We start from the raw sequence: 16260 nt of genomic DNA on the forward strand, positions 1-16260 counted from the left end.
TTCGTTTCACCTCATACAGGAGAGAAGAGGTGGACAGAGTAGTTGAGGGACAGCAGAGGAGGCTGTGTACTTCACTGAGAAGCCTCCAAGAAACTTCAAAGTCAGTTGTATTCTGTCGTAGGTCAGGCTATTTTTTAATGGTGATTAGTATTAGCATGCATTGCAAGTTTAAAGACATTTTTGTTTATTTGTTGGTTTTTATTCCCAGCCATGCCAATAAACAATCAGTGCATTAAGTGGCAGGCAAATGGAATCAATTCATCCAGTTTTGCGCAGATGAGTGCAGAAAATGAGGCGTGAAGCAGCCGCTCTCTGTGTTTGGAGTGGCTAATTAGGAGCCCATTACAGGGCATCTCAGCATGGTGCTACCCTGATTGTTTATTCACTAAGGTGAAGGAGAGAGAGGGAAACAAAAGGGGACTAATAGTGGGATAATAAATGGATACCTAACAGACACACACACACACACACACACAGCCTTGGTGAATGCCAGCCCCTGGGCCTGCTACAAAAAAGCGTTCTTGTAAAACTTAGAGGAAAAAAAAAAAAATCTACCAGTACCATGCATATGCTTGGCTCAGTCCTCTTAAAAGTCTGTCTTATTAAATGGGTAAGTGGCTGAGAGCTGGGACCACCAAGTGAGCCATGCTGTCACTGGCACACTGCTTTCTGTGGGCTGAGGGCTGCAGGCGTAGACAGGATATGATATAGGGTCACCAAAAATTATGGTTTAACACTTGATGATGCATCAGTTCCCAGCACTCACTGTTCAGCCTGCCAGTGGCCTTTATAGGACTTTTTTTTTTCCTAGTCCTGCATTTAGTTGTAAGAGATGCAGGTCTAAGTTACAGCCTCCCACAACTCTAACTTGGAAGTGTGCGAGCTGGAAGGAACACGCAGTAATCAACAAAGACAACGGGGTTTTCTGAAGAGGCAGGATCAATAGACTGTTACAGGTGACTGACCTCAGCGAGCACACATACAGTACATGCATGCAGAAACACCACACACAAACACCCATTCAGGCGTAGGAACAACAACCAGTAAGTTCTTGTGGCAGGTTCTCGTCTGTGTTGTCTCCACCTAACCTCTGGTTTACTCTTCCTGTGTGTATGTGTGCGCTCACGCACAACCAAGTATTACTCTCTCTCTCATCTCCAGGATCTGAGGCTCGATGCCAACTGGAGCTTTAGTGCCAGGCACTGCCTTATCACCTCCCCAGCACAGACACACTCTCACACACACAGAGAGACACAGTCTTACTCACATGTGCACTTTAAACAACCTTGTTGCGAGAGTTTGTGCACAAGCACTTGCACAGTCTTACATGATGATCTACCCTCCACATAAACAAAGATAAGAGTAGGAACGCTCGGCACAAGGCCCCAAGAGGTACAAAGCTATTACTGGGAGACCACAGTCGCGTGGCTCAGTGTGTGTGTGTGTGTGTGTGTCTGTACAGTCATGTTTGTGTTTATGTAGTGCCAGTTGCTGAGCAGAGCTCTTGAAAAAGCAGTTTAAAGTTGTGTCACCACCCCTTTGCCAGTTTTGCAGTGCTAACCACTGCTATATGCATAACAGGAGATTGCCAATAGTAGTGTGAGGTGTTAAACTGCTCTCTGACTTCTTGTCAACATCTTTGCCACCAGCCATCACATCGTAAAGAATCAAAACCGATCTAACAATATACTGTAATCATAGCAAGTCAATGAGCAATGTGCGAGGGGCCGTGACAATTTGACAACAACTTTGTCAGCAGCGGTGTCTCACATTAAGCATTGAATCACACCTTTGTCAAGCTATGCGACCTACTTACGCATGGAGTGTGCTGCCTCCATCTTGATCCCTGACAAAACTCCAGCCTGTTGAGGTGACAAAGTACAAAGCGTTTTCCCACTCTGCCAGGCTGACAAACCCAATTATCTAGTAAGATTCCTGGGATCAGTCCCAGATCAGGTCTCCTTAGTACTTTGAGCTGCGCACCCAGTGTCCCTCAGGAGAGGAATTTCTACAGATACCACTGATTTTCCAGATTACCAAGTTTGAAACCCAAAGCTTTGTAATTACTGACTGAAATTCCCCAAGTGTTGCCTTTAGGTGTGTAGCAATTACAGGGTAGAATATATATGTTTTGCCTGTTGAGAGAGGTGCGATCTCATTACATATTTATTAGCTTTAAAACACTGAGGCAGGAGTTGTAAAGGTTTAGTGATATCTATAACTCAACTTGTCATTTATTAATGTTTTAAGACTAATTTTCCAAGGCACAACATCAGGTTTTTCATCTTTTAAACAGAGTGTGATTTGAAAGCTAAAAATAGACTGTTTCAGGCACTTTTCTCTGGCTGAGTGACAGAAGTTCTCCTTTGTGTAGCAGTGGAATAAATTCCTCAGCATTATGACCACATCAGCTCCTTCAGCTCTTTGAAATAAACGCAGGACCAAGTCATTTTTTTTTCCCCCTGTTGTTATCAGAGTGTAGACCCAGCTACGTTCTCCCTTTATGGGCATGTTTCGCTAATCTTGCTACTGGCCTCTACTTTTTAAGTCGAAACAGGTGTTGCACTTATAACGCAATCTTGTATTAGTGCAAGCACCTCAGCTCAAACTCCTCCGAGGTCGTGTTTTCTTTGCAGATTCCTTTCTTGGCTCCGAGGCCTGCACCCTCTTTCATATGAGTTAGAAACTAAAAAAAAAAAAACGAGATACATTAAAGCTGTTTTGATATGGATGTAATTTTAAGATGGACTTTCTAAGGGTCAGATATTCTTGTTAGAAGCATTGTTGATGGTTCCAAAAGCAATGAACAATTCAGGCGCTGGCACTGAACCAGTAAAGACTAAAGTCATGTCCAGTGTGAGTCACAACTCATCTGTTCTGTTTTTGCCATCCACTCTGTGCGTGATACCAAGTAGGTGAGTTTTATTGTCTTCCTTAAAATAAAAGTGTTATAAAGTAAAAATCAATCTGGCACAAGACCGAGAAAAAGGCTTCTGCTTTGGTCCCCTCAGCCACCCTCCTCGCTGCCTTTTTCTTCCATTTTCATGCCTAAGGATAGAGAGATTAAAGGGAGGCCATGTCTCAACCCTGAAGAACTGCCATCACTCACAGATGAGCAGTGCCAAGCTCCTCTCTCTCTCCTGCTCTTTTCCTGTATCTCTCTATCCGTTGGATACATCCCCTGGTGCTCTTTGGCCCTTCTCTTCATCCTCAACCCACTCGCAAATAGACACACACACATCATATTCATGATTTACTGTCATCCACTCTTGCGTGTGTGCCTCTGTGCATGCATGTGAGCGAACGTGTGCACACATATGTGATCTGTGTGCATGGTAGCGGCCACATCAAAAACCACTAAAGCAACACTCCTGAGACATTACCCCATCCATTCTCTTCTTCCCGTAGTGATTCCAATACAGAAAAAAAAAGGCAACATTTCAAGACCTGAAAAAATTAATAAATAAAAGTAAAGGCAGACTACATCTGGCACAATGTCTGTACCTAAGGTTTCCAAGTATGTGTCTGGGGAGGAGGTCTGGTGGGACGGAGCCTGAGTCGGCTTGGAAGGAGTAGAAACGGATGTCACACTGGAAATTTATACGGTGTGGTTCAGGGAGCAACGGCAGTAAATTGACAAGTGATGCTTGTGAGCAGCATTACCCGTCTGTTTCCCTTGCTATCATCTTCTATCGTTTTCCGCTCATCTTTTCTTCTCTTAGCGTAGCTGTTAGTCCTTACATCTGCGCTCGCCCCGAGCACTATTGTTAACGGGTGAGAGATACGAAAACAAGCCAGAAGACTAAAGGTAGCTCTGCGCAGAGATGTGGGAGAGAATTACTCATATTCCCCGTGTGACATGAAATAGTGACAGAACATACGAGGTGCATCTGAAGCCAGTATCTTTAATCTCTAAATAAAAGTGATGATTTGTTTGGATGAATGTGACTGTTATGTCTTTTTGGCAGTTAAAGGGAGTAAGAAGTGAGGGGAAGCTGCCTGAAACCTGTGCTTTGTTTGACTGTGTGCCCTCAACATTAACTATAACCCCCTGTCATTTCTTCCTTTATCCTAGGTTATAAAGCCACAATGTAGAGGTTGTGTGTGTGTGTGTGTGTGTTTAAGTGTGCATGTAAGCTACATCAGCATGTGTGCGTCTCCGTGCTGCAGTCTGATCAAGTCACTGTACTGTATAAATGTCTGTAATGGAAGCGTACCTTTTAATAATGCAGGATCCTCCATTCTCTGTCCCTTCTATCCATCACATCACATTTGAAGTGACAGCCACATGAGCCACCGTTCCCAATACACTGTGTGTACTGCTTAACTGTGGAATGAGATGCTGAGACAGACGTGCACACACAAAAAACCGTACTTGCAGTGATTTAGCAACTATACACATTTTTAAAACAGTTTTGAAGATATGGGCTGGAGACAGTTTATGGTACGATAATTAATAGTTTTTGTAATTAAAATATCATTTGAATTTTACATTTTTAATCTTTCTAAGAAAGAACCACTTTGCTTATCCAGAATTTTACTTTTAATCACCTGCTAAAGTAAAGTAAGCCTGTGTTATGTGCAAAAGCTATTTTCTGGGGTGCCCTGATGTTCTGCTGATTAGTTCGGACTGTGGACCTTTTCTGGCTTAAATAAAAATGCAGTGAATAAATACAAAAATATCACTATAGAAAACCCCCCCACGTATTTTACAACCCTTTAAACATCACAAAACACACCACTACATAGTGTTATGCTAATTGATGTGGAAAGCAGAGATTACAGGTTTGTGGACGACCACAGAACTGTTGACAACTGAGCCACATTATTGGCCCAGTAGATAATTTTAATAATTGAAAATGTTATTTAATTTTTTTAATCTAAAAAAAAAAAAAAACTCCGTCTTAAAGTGATTTTTTTTTCCGAGACGATGAAGTGTGCTGGTGATTCTGCTTCACTGTGCGAGTCAGCGCTCACACTGCCTGGGCAATGTTCAGCAATGACATCTGGTAGACTGCTTTTCTCCCAACAGCACCGCCGCACACCAATTGAGAACAGACAGATGCCAAGACCACTGTGGCAGCTCTGTCTTGCTCCCTCTTTTTTTTCTCCCTCCCAGTGTACCAATTCTCTCTGATATGGGAAACATGCTGTCACATCTGGGCCTTTCAGAGAGAAAGACACATGAAGAGAGAGAGAGAGAGAGAGAGATAAGATGAGGCAGAAATGGATGGAAGGATCACCTTGGCGCAGAAACAGGAAACCGTCTCATAGCCGCCCTCGTGTGCATATGTACAAACGTGTGAAATGTCACAGTCCTAAACATCAAGGTGGGTGCTGTGAGGATGATGCCCTTTCAGGATGACAGTGTGATGAGAAGGGTGTATTGTACTGTAGCACCACTGCAGTATGGTGCGCGTTACTTGCTGCACCCCTACCTTGTCTCTTCCGCTTTCTCCCCCTCTCATTAACCTCGTCTCTGATTGCCCCCAGGACTCCCTCGTGCTAATTAGAAGGGGGGGATATGTCTAGGATGCATGCACTCCTGTACAAACACACACAGACGCACACACACACCCGTACAGATTTGAGTGGCTGACAGGAAGGTTGCTCTAACTATAGGTGTGAGAATGAAAGGCTCGTCTGCTATTGTGTTTCATCTACATTCTGAATGTGTTGGCAACTGCTGGGTTAACCCCAGCAGGTGATGGTTAGCAGCACTGTTGATTCCTTTTACACAGACAGCCTTCATCTCTGTAGCTAGGCTAAATCAAGGAGTGTGCTTTTTTTGTCTCAGCATGACACAATTAGAGCTGAACAGCAGATGAAACTGTGAATTGATCACTTCCCCTTATCAGCCACTTATTATCTTTGATATTTCATATTGATTCAAACTATTTAATAAGATAATTAATGACAAATTCAAATAGGATTAAGTGAAGTAAAATAGATGCTGAGAAAAAACAATAAAGATAGTAATTAATTTAATTCCTACATGGTTAATAAGGATTGACCACTTGCAATTAGATGAGGAGGATTCAGATTAACTAATTGCCAAGTTGAATGGCTTCACACTCTCTCTCTCACACACACACACACACACACACACACACACACACAGAGACTCTTCTCAGCTCCTTGCTGCCTATTTATAGAGAGGCTGCGCGGCCTCCTTCAGCACAGACATTTCTAATGGCACTCTGACATCTCCATTCAGGAGCCTTTTGTGTTCTGAGGAGCAATTTGTGAGTAAAGAAAGGGCCCCATTTTCCTTTTTTGTTTTACATGCTGTTAGGGATAAGCGAGAGCAGATACAAACATGTTGTGGGAGTTGTACAGCAAATAGCCATTTGTACCTGGACTGGACCTTGGGACAACTAGGGAAGAAAGAAACAGAGACACGGTGAGGAGAGTGGAGAGGGGGGACAGACAGAGGAAGGCAAGGGGGGAGATATAGAGTGAAAAAGAGAGTATTTAAGAGCACTTGAGTGCCAGCATAGATGTAGTCACTTCTCCCAGTGGACAAAACCAGGCCCCTCGGCACCATGGCATGATTTTTCACTTTAGCAAGCACCACTCAGTACTATTCCTTCAGTCCCCCTCTCCTTTCTTCTCTAAGTCACTGCGTGCTTCAGCGATTCCATCATTCACTCTGACTACAACGGGCACAAGTGCACACTCTCACACATGCACACACAATTTGACCCATTTGCCCCCCTGCCATGGGTAGTAAATAATTCCATTGTGAAGGCCATTAGCGAGTATCTCAAGGGTTAAGAGGGGAAATACACAGGCAGTCAGATGGGCGATTAGACAATAAGAAGATGAAATGCCTACTATTGTGTTGTTGCTTATTGTTTCACAGAGCTCACATTAGACCTGTGGCTTATTCATATGCTTAATGTCCTTTTATTTGCTCCGACTTTTCCTCCAGAGGCCACATACTGTAAAGATGAAGACATTTACACACACGCCTAGACATACACACGCATTATTTGTATTGCTACCTCTCTCACATGTGGCAGCACGGTACTCTGCCAAAATGTAATGATCAACAGACCCAGTTCCCATCACTGTTTAAGATTCAACATTGCTTCAGACTAAAGGAAATGTAAGATGCAATTATGCAAAGCATAGAGACGGCAGAGCCAAAACATTTCGCCTGTATTTCGCCTGCATTCCTATGGCTAAACCAAACTGTGTTAATGCACTAGCCTGTGTGTGTGTAAGTCTGTGCATGAATTTCCGTATGAGTAGGGCCTAAAGCAATGCAGCTTGCCATTTTAGCAGAGGACTGCACCTTACATGGATAGACCACAGTTTCACCAGTGACATAGCCTTTTAAGAATTAGTGTCACTAAGCCAAAAACTTCAGTGGAGAGACTGATGCCAAACACAGTGATCCATCCTAATTGTGTGTAGATGTGTAATGTAAGATGTATGGTCATGCATGTCTATATTGTCACACTGCCCACAGTCAGTCCTGCACACACGAACCTGTGGACACACTAACTGGTCCTCTGAGCTCTTAGTTCAGCCACTGTCAGAGGGATCCTTGTATTTTTCCATAGGCATGTCAAAGGATTACACAGTCCCTCTGCTGTTTGACTGACCTCTCCTTACACACACACACACACACACACACACATCAAAGCAGCTCAGCATAGTGCCCAGCACTGAGTTAGGGCCACAGTGGCCTGCTCACTCAGCAGGCCGCTGGCACACTCCACAACTGCCTGCAGGGATTGCCATTGGCAAGAATGGCCTCTGTGTGAATGTGCTTGTGCTCATTAATATGAAAAAACACAACATATGTTCTTTGTTGGGTGTATTACTAAAATTTAAAAAAAGAATATTTACAGCTACACTTTCTCTTTTATATAATTTTTATATAATTTCCGAAATCACTTCCATTTCACCTGAAATATCCATCCTCCACCTATTTTTATCCAACCCAAAAGCCCAAAAGTTAGCACTTGGTGGCATAAACCATACATTTTAATCATATGATCATGTTGTTTATCATCTTGATTTTCTAGATACCAATTTCAGTACTTTCATTAAATGCTTAGAAAAAGACACAGCGCCAGTCAAACATACTACAGTCACCCACCCTTATTTTCCCATTTTTCACAAAGAGGAAAATTAAATGTATTTTAGAAAGCAATGCAGACAGTGTAATGAGCAGTATGGCACATTTTCCAAAATTCCTAGTTATTAACTTTGAGTCTAACGTATGTTTTCAGTACTTGTTAAGTCAGGGTGCCGGGTGGCAATGTGCAATTCATGTTATTTGCAACATAAATTATTAAAGCACCTATGTACAATAGCTGAGGGGAAGATATGGTGTGCAAATTATCCCTGATCAATATATAGAGTTTGGTGGTAACATGGTTGCTAATTACGCCCCCATTTGACCATATGCTCACCTCTTCTCCCACCTTTTTGTTTTCTTCTTTTTTCAAGCTCTGCTTCCATCTCCCTCCTCCTCTGTCAGGTGCTTTCGCCTACACACACAGAGCAAGTATATTAGTACTATACAGATCAATGGGTTAGCACATTAACACAGAGACACGACAGACAAGGCAAGAGCTTCAAGACCTTTAACCCAAACACCTTTAGGCCTCCAGGTTGATCAATAGTCAGAAAAAGAGCATTGACACCCGATCACACTGTTTCCATCCATCTCTCTCATTCCTCATAAATCATTCTTTCGTTGTTATCTCTTTCATCCCTTCTCCGTTTCTCCTGTGATCCAGAGAACACATTTCCCAGAGCTCCTTAGAAATCCCAGAAGCCTGTATGCCCCCATCTCACCTCCAAGCCACAGCCAGACACCCTGTTATAGGCTATTACTATTGTTAGCTCCCCCTTCCATCCCTACAAGACTCTGACAGAACCTGGACATTAGCTAATCTATACTTATTGCATCTGGATTCCTCTCAACAGCCTTGTAATTCATATGGAGAGACATATTAGCGTGACATATTAGGCTGGCAACAGGTCTACGAGGTGAGATGCTACACTGACACTGAATTGACTTAGCTGGAGCCTCGTGGGACATTGTCGGGCACTGCTGTTAGCTGATGACTAGGGCCCAGTCTGCCTGTATTGAGTTTCTGTGATGGCTGTTTAGCTTGTAGTGCTACAAAGAGCAAGAGAGGGAATGGAAGATGCTCTGGCTCATTGTGCTTACTGACAGGAACCCTGCAGACCACAAGGCTATAAGGATCAATAGCCCTGCACAGCACAGCCAGACCAGGCCAGACCCAAACACAGGAAGATTGCATTACACATAAGCTTACATCAGCACAAGCATACAGTGCTGTCAACACACCCCAAACAATTTTCATTTTGGCTTTTTACATTTTATACAAACATCATGGCACATTTGTGCAAACACTAACACATGATCTGTCTTAACGTCTAACAAACACACTCACACAGGTTATGTTTTTGTCTGGTGATCCTGGACCTGAGCCTCCAGGTGGCCCTGAATCCCCTCTCTGAACAAACAGAGCAGTGCCTCGCTCTACTTCCCCCATGTCACTGAGGCCAAGTCCAGACATTGTGCGGCCCACCGGCCTGCTGACACGGCCACCCAGCCTGCCAGGGATTTACCGCTGGGTCAAAGAGTTGACATTTATTAAAGGAAGTTGCATGGAGAGTAACAGGGAGTTGACAGTCCTCTCGTCACGTCGTACTCCAGAACTGAGAAACCTGCACAGTCCACACCCCTCTGTGTTTCCAACAATAAAAAAAAACAATGAAGTTGTTAAGAACTGTATGACCCTCCAAGGGCCCACAACAGTAAGAATGACAGTATTCATTTCCCCGACTAGTGCCACTGGGTTAGGAGTTCCTTTCTGGGTAGTACAGCTTATAACCCGTTTGAAAAAAGGGCAACCCGCCACTATTGTGGTGCGGCATAAAATACCGACGTTAGATCAGGGACATATATTCAAATCTAAAAACAAATACACTTCAAATCATATGTAAAAAAAAAAAAAAAAAGAAAGAAATTATCCTAATTGGGTAGTATGAATGATTGTGAATAAATATCTGTGGCCCACAAGGGGAATGTGGAGTTTAGTGGACCGTGAGGAACAAGGAAAATCTAAAAAGGAGAAGTTGAGTGAAATGGATTGAGTGTGTTGAGGACCAGATGTGCCGTGGATGGATCAAACATCTGCTGGCTCTGCAAGGCCTCTACAATCTTGAATGACCCCCATCATCTCAGCTTTCTCACCATGCATCCCAGTAAGCCTTTTGTTCTTTATGATCTGCCCTCTCATATAGATCAAAAGTTGTTTTATTAACCGTATTATTTTATTCTAAGCATCCAGAATTAAGATATTCATCCAACCCCCTATATCAAACATGGTCATAAACATGTACAGTAATTAAAATAATAATAATTTTACAGTGTAGATTACATTTTTTTCTGTTATTGTTCTCTATTTTGTATGTTTTGATGGTCTACAGCTTTTCTTGGTGTATAAATTACAGTACAGAGAGGCAGTACCAGATGGTAATAGTGTTTATTTTTGCAGTAAGTAATCACCACTCTGAAACTCATGGCAGTAAACAAGCCCAGGGACCTGGAACCTTGCCCCGAGAGACCTGACCACCACTTCCGGTTGAACCCACATGATCACAGACACACACATGCAAACGCACAGATAAACACGAACATCCTCTGGGCCACTGGCGATGTGAGCCTCTGGGCCACAGGGATAGATGTGTTCTGGCACATAGGTTGGGATAGTGTAAATTACACTGCAGCCACACTGGCACCCTCTGCCTCCAAGATAAATGAACCAGCTTACATGCCAGGCAACAATTCCTGTGAGACAGTTTAAAAACAGGGAAACTATACCGTTTGTAATCTGGGACCACTTTACCCACCCAGCGCGCCATTTCACTTTGATAAAATAACAGAATTCCTCACATACACTAATTCACATTTACATCATATTGTGTAGACAAAAATGTCTTATCTTACAGCTTCTTACAGCTACAGCTAATAATTAAACTTAATAGAGTAGCTTATCAACCTGGATTGTGGCATATAGATATCATGCAATCATTGTGAATAAAAGAGGGGATTGCAGTTTTGCTCCTTGTCTAGAAATACTAAAATAATTTAGTTTCCTACATTTTTTGTCCAATTTTTAATTTTTAAACACAAATTAAAACAAAAGGAGCACATTTATTTTTTTGGTTTTATATTGCATTGCAAATTGTACCTCAAATGAGTCTCCACCTTTTGACTGTCCTGACTTGGTAGTTCAAGGCAACTAGAAACTGAGAAAATAACTGTATGTAATAGAATAATAAAGTTTGAATTACATCAATTTGCATGGATGCCAAACCAACTAAGCCACCATGACCATGCTGCATACAAATCTGAGCAGTTGTCCAGCACTTACTGATATATGAAAGGTACCATTATATACTGCCATGATGACTGATTTACAAATACAGAGTCCAGAGCAACACACTGTTGCCAATTCTCCAACAACCATCCACATCATAGATTCCTACTTAACATGACGGACTCCTTCGGGGGACCCAGAACCCTCATTGGCCCTTCCTCCGTATGCGAGTGAGGCAGGCAGTGAAATACTGTTGGGGAAAGTAGTGGGGTGTAGGGAAGGTACCAGAGAAAGAGAGGCTTGAGTTAATGGTCTTGCATCTTCCTGGCAGCATGTCAATAATGGCTCTGATCACATTAAGTAAAGAGTCCATTAGCTTATTCTCTTTCCTCCTGCATAGGAAAAGAACAGGAGAAAGCTGAAAAGCTCCTCTAATGCAGTGTGTCTGTGTTACAGACACCTCTATCTGTTGCCAGCTAGACCAAAACAAAACGACTTGGGAAGTTTACCTACAGTACAATCCATTATCGATTCTCTTTTACATAGTAAAATGGAAGTGATGTGGGGATTATTTTGATTATGCTGAAATCAGTGTCATATTCCAGGTACTATGAAGGAAATTTCAGTAAAAATGAGGCAAATTTGTGGAATATTTAAAGCTTTATTTACAGTATATTTAGAAACAACGTGCCACATACAGGTTTTATGAGCTGTGGGCCCTCGTGTAAAGTGTTCATTAGCAATAAATAGATATTTATGCTTTAACCAGGTCCTAAGTTTAACTTTTCGTGGACATGTCTGCGTTTTGATGTCCATTAGTGTAATGACATAATGCGATGAAGAGCTGGCATTACACACACAAACACACATTCACACACACACAAAGGAAATGACTGATACATAAAGACAGAGTACAAACATGTAACTATGTGGCCAAAGAGCAAATTGTGAGCATATGTTAATGCACCTTCTCTGCACAGGCCTGCTGCCAAAATAGTAATCAAGACAAAGGAGATGTGATATAAGAGAGAGAGAAAAGCAGGTTGTCAGCTCCACCCCCTCCCCCCACCACCACCTCCACCCCTCACATCTCTACCAACACACATGCACCGCACAGACAGACCATTTCTCAGCCGCCTCACTGCTTTCCATTGGCCCTGGAGGGAGCACAGCGGCCCCCACATCTGTCTCCCAGGCCCACGACAGAGCTGGCTGCTGCATCCAGATCCAGCAGATCACACGAATCATCCTCAATTAATGTGAACCATCAGGCGTTCCCTCGCTGTTTCTATCACTGCACACCTCTTCTCTGAGGCCTCCCCTCTAGCTCAGTGATAGGTCTGCTGAGTTTTACACATTGACCACGGCTATGGTTCCTTAACACAGTTGGGGGAGGCAGGCCAACGTTATTGTGTATGCTTTGTGAAAAGAGACAGGGAATCAATACATCAGTCCAGACGCTGCACATGTAAGTGCCGCGAGGTGGTTCTTCAGAGGTTCTGAACTCAGAGAACAGTTGACTTTCCTCTACAGAGTACCGGGGCCTGAAATGGGTTCCATGTGCCGCTCCACCTGCATTTATGCTGGGCTGTGGCCAAAGGACTGTCCTTTCCACTTTTTAAACATGCTGAGGGGCAGGTTTAAACGAAAAGGGTGGTGAGGGTGGTGGTGGAGGTCAGGGGGGTTGGAAAAATCTGACGTGTTTTAATGATGGGTTTGTTTTCAAGACCAGATGATAAAAAGAGGCAAGTTGAAGGAAAATGAAATGGAAACTGTTTACTAAAGGCTAAAGACTGAAACCTGCGCTGTTCCTTATTGTGATTCACCCATCTGTGTAAAAGTCCTGTATAACAATCCCTGCTGGTCCCCCTCCCCATCTTTTGCAGTCTGCAACTGCACTGTAAATCTCACATCCATCAATTATAGTGTGCCCTTAGCAACAACTAATACACAGTCATGAATTTTTAACCAAAGCCATGAGTTAAATCAGGTTGAGAGGTGAAGGCAGGGTATCTCACTGACTGATCAGTCTGTCTGGCCTGGCAAAATAAGGCCTGTGGCCTTTTCACATCTACTCACACCAGAGCCTAGCAAGCACTTTTCTCTTTTGCAGTGATGAGAATAACCTTGTCCAAGGCAGTGCCCTTTGCATGGCGTTTAATTAAATTATAAAGTAGGAAGCACACTTGAATAGATCTGTTAGAACTTCTGATCTGGAATATGAGCCAGTATCGTGCATAAAATCCTGTCTAGACTTTCTTGAATCACCTGTATTTCCATGTCAGCTGTCTTTATACATCATATGGAAAACAGGCTTTAGCATGCATAGCGTGTTTGAGTCTTCAATAAGGGTTTATTCTATTAAGGCAGGAATGAATGGCCATTATCTTTCAACAATTTAAGATAGCAAATATTATATTTAATGTATCTATATATTTTTTTATTTTGCTAAAGCAACTGTTGTTTAATAATTAGTAATTCATATTTGTGTTTTTTTTATTTTTTAATTGTGGACTTTTTGGACAATTTAGTAGTGCAGCAAGAGGGTGGTCTTTTATTTATTTTATTGTTGTCCAATAAATCTATTCCAATGTACAAATTACCATAAATTAAACTAAAGCACAACATACAATTTCTTTCAGCAGCTATTTTATCTGCCCTCAAATATTTCCTAGTAACATATTACTGCAATTGTCACTTATTAAAATCAGACCACTTCCAGAGAGGCATACAAGTCTGTCTGCTGATGTACAAGATGGCACCAATATGCTATTCTTTGCACAGTATTCTCCAGAGTGTCTTGGATAGACAGCGTGGGAAAGTTTCAGAACAAAAATGTTGGTTTGCTGTTATTTTTGAAATCTGGTGTATTGGGTAGCTGTAAACAACATAACACTACAAGCTACCATAGATTTCCCCTGCACATATTTCAACTAGTGAAAGTTCTCGTTCTCATTTTTGTGTTGTGAAATATCCGTCCATGTTAAAAACAACTCCAAGGTGACATAATTGTTAATGAATTCATTAATTCATTTATTTTTTGGATGGCGTGATAGGATGGCTTGTCTTACTGTTTACTTTTATTGTATGTCTTTTTACATTAGATTGTTTATGTTTGACTATAAAGACACAGGTTAACCCATCAAACATAAAATCAACACTGGATATATACCATTACATTTAAAATAACCAATTCTTTTGATGTGAACAGCATAAAGGAGGAATTTACCATGATCAGAGTGCAAATTTCAGCTTTTATGACTCAAACAAATGTCCTCCACCCACGGTTGCATGTAGCTACTGATTTCCCTCTAGTCCAATACAAGGGAAGAAGTAGAGTTGGTTGTTCACTCCTGACCCCTGACCTGCTATTGGGGAGCCAATGGGCGAGCAGCTTGTGTCTTGGGAGCTCTTGCCCTCTGATGTGATGGCTGCAGGCAGTGGGCTTTGCGTGAACCCGTCTCCCATGGTACCCCTCGCCACTAGATCCTCTGCATTATTCATACAGCCTGTGATGAGGTGGGGAAAGAAACAGAATATAGAAAAGGAAACACCGAGGTTCAAGACCTTCTCAGATCATAAGGAACATCTACTTAACCTCCCGTGAAGTGGCAAACACATGGATAGAGCAGTTTTTTTTAAGGAACTGGATCTGAAGGCAGGAATGGAGATCAATGGAGATCCCCTCGAGGCTCGGTGGAGATCGCATTCTGGTTGGTGAATCAATGTGGTTCCCATGGTTCACTCTGCCATTGTGATCCTCCCTCTTGCAAACAATGCTGTCTTATGATCAGTTGAACTGCCCTTCTGTGTATATGAGTGTAGCTCTCATCCTACACAGATTGTACATAACCCATTGTCCTAGTTTATATATTTACATGAAAGGTAAATATCTGTGTCGTTATGTGACAGCAGCTCTATGATGGTTGGAGGTCTACCGTTTGATCTACTGTATACTGCCACAGGTCAACATGATTTATTTGTAGATGATCTTTCCTTTTGCTTTTGCTGCTGTGTGTCTAGTGTGGCAATTCTCTCCAGGCTTGCCAAATAGTCACTGAGTATGATAAGTGATGATTAGCGAAAAGCATATACATGCACACAAGATGTTAATCCCTAATGCACACCATATAAACTAACAGTGCTACACACCCTAGCTCTTAATACAGGCCAGCACATAACCTGCTAATTGCATAATTGCCTGATTTGTTTTAACTGACAGTGGTGCCCTGGCCCATGACAAGGCCATCATTTGCTCATCCTCATTGTCAGCAATTTGCAAGGTGGATACCCCACTACACACCCACTACACAACATCCAGCACCACAGTATTAGAGACAGCCATAAATTAAGAATGCATTGCAGCAGCACTGGGATGAATAAATACAGCCATTGCTAGATTAATTCTGCGAGACATGGAGGCATGCAGATAAAATAAACTAACAGCAGTAGGCTGTCCACCAGATAAAGTGGGTACCCCATCGTCTCTCTGCTGTAATTATTGGCTAATAGTCATTAACCTGGCAAACAGAGGTTTAGCTGTATTGTTTAAAGGACTCTGGGATGCATAATGACAGACTAATATGTCATAGCATGAGGGGAGGTGGGGGAGGGGTGGATTAATGAGATTTTACTGGAGGGAGTGTACAAGAAGAGGTGGGGCACGCCTGGAAAATATAGGGGAAAGAGGGCCACATTAAGCTAATTGGAAGATGAGTGCCTACTTGCAAAAGTGCTTCTAATGGCATATTTGTTTCTCTCACAGCATCACAAGGCTAATGCAAGGGAGCGGAGTTGTGAGACTTACCGTAGTGAGGACCACAGGGACCTGTGTTTGTCTGCAAATGTGTGTCAACAGATACTCACTTCCATATAATACATG

The 16260-nt window shown here is 42.4% G+C and overlaps 1 protein-coding gene across 5 annotated transcripts in view; it reads left to right on the top strand.

The window, feature by feature from the left end:
• bnc2 (basonuclin 2) overlaps positions 1–16260 on the top strand; it is a 149378-nt gene that overhangs the window by 116614 nt on the left and 16504 nt on the right. The window lies entirely within an intron of this gene.

This window comes from Anabas testudineus, chromosome 1 (assembly GCF_900324465.2).
Source record: "Anabas testudineus chromosome 1, fAnaTes1.2, whole genome shotgun sequence".
Classification (NCBI taxonomy): domain Eukaryota; kingdom Metazoa; phylum Chordata; class Actinopteri; order Anabantiformes; family Anabantidae; genus Anabas; species Anabas testudineus.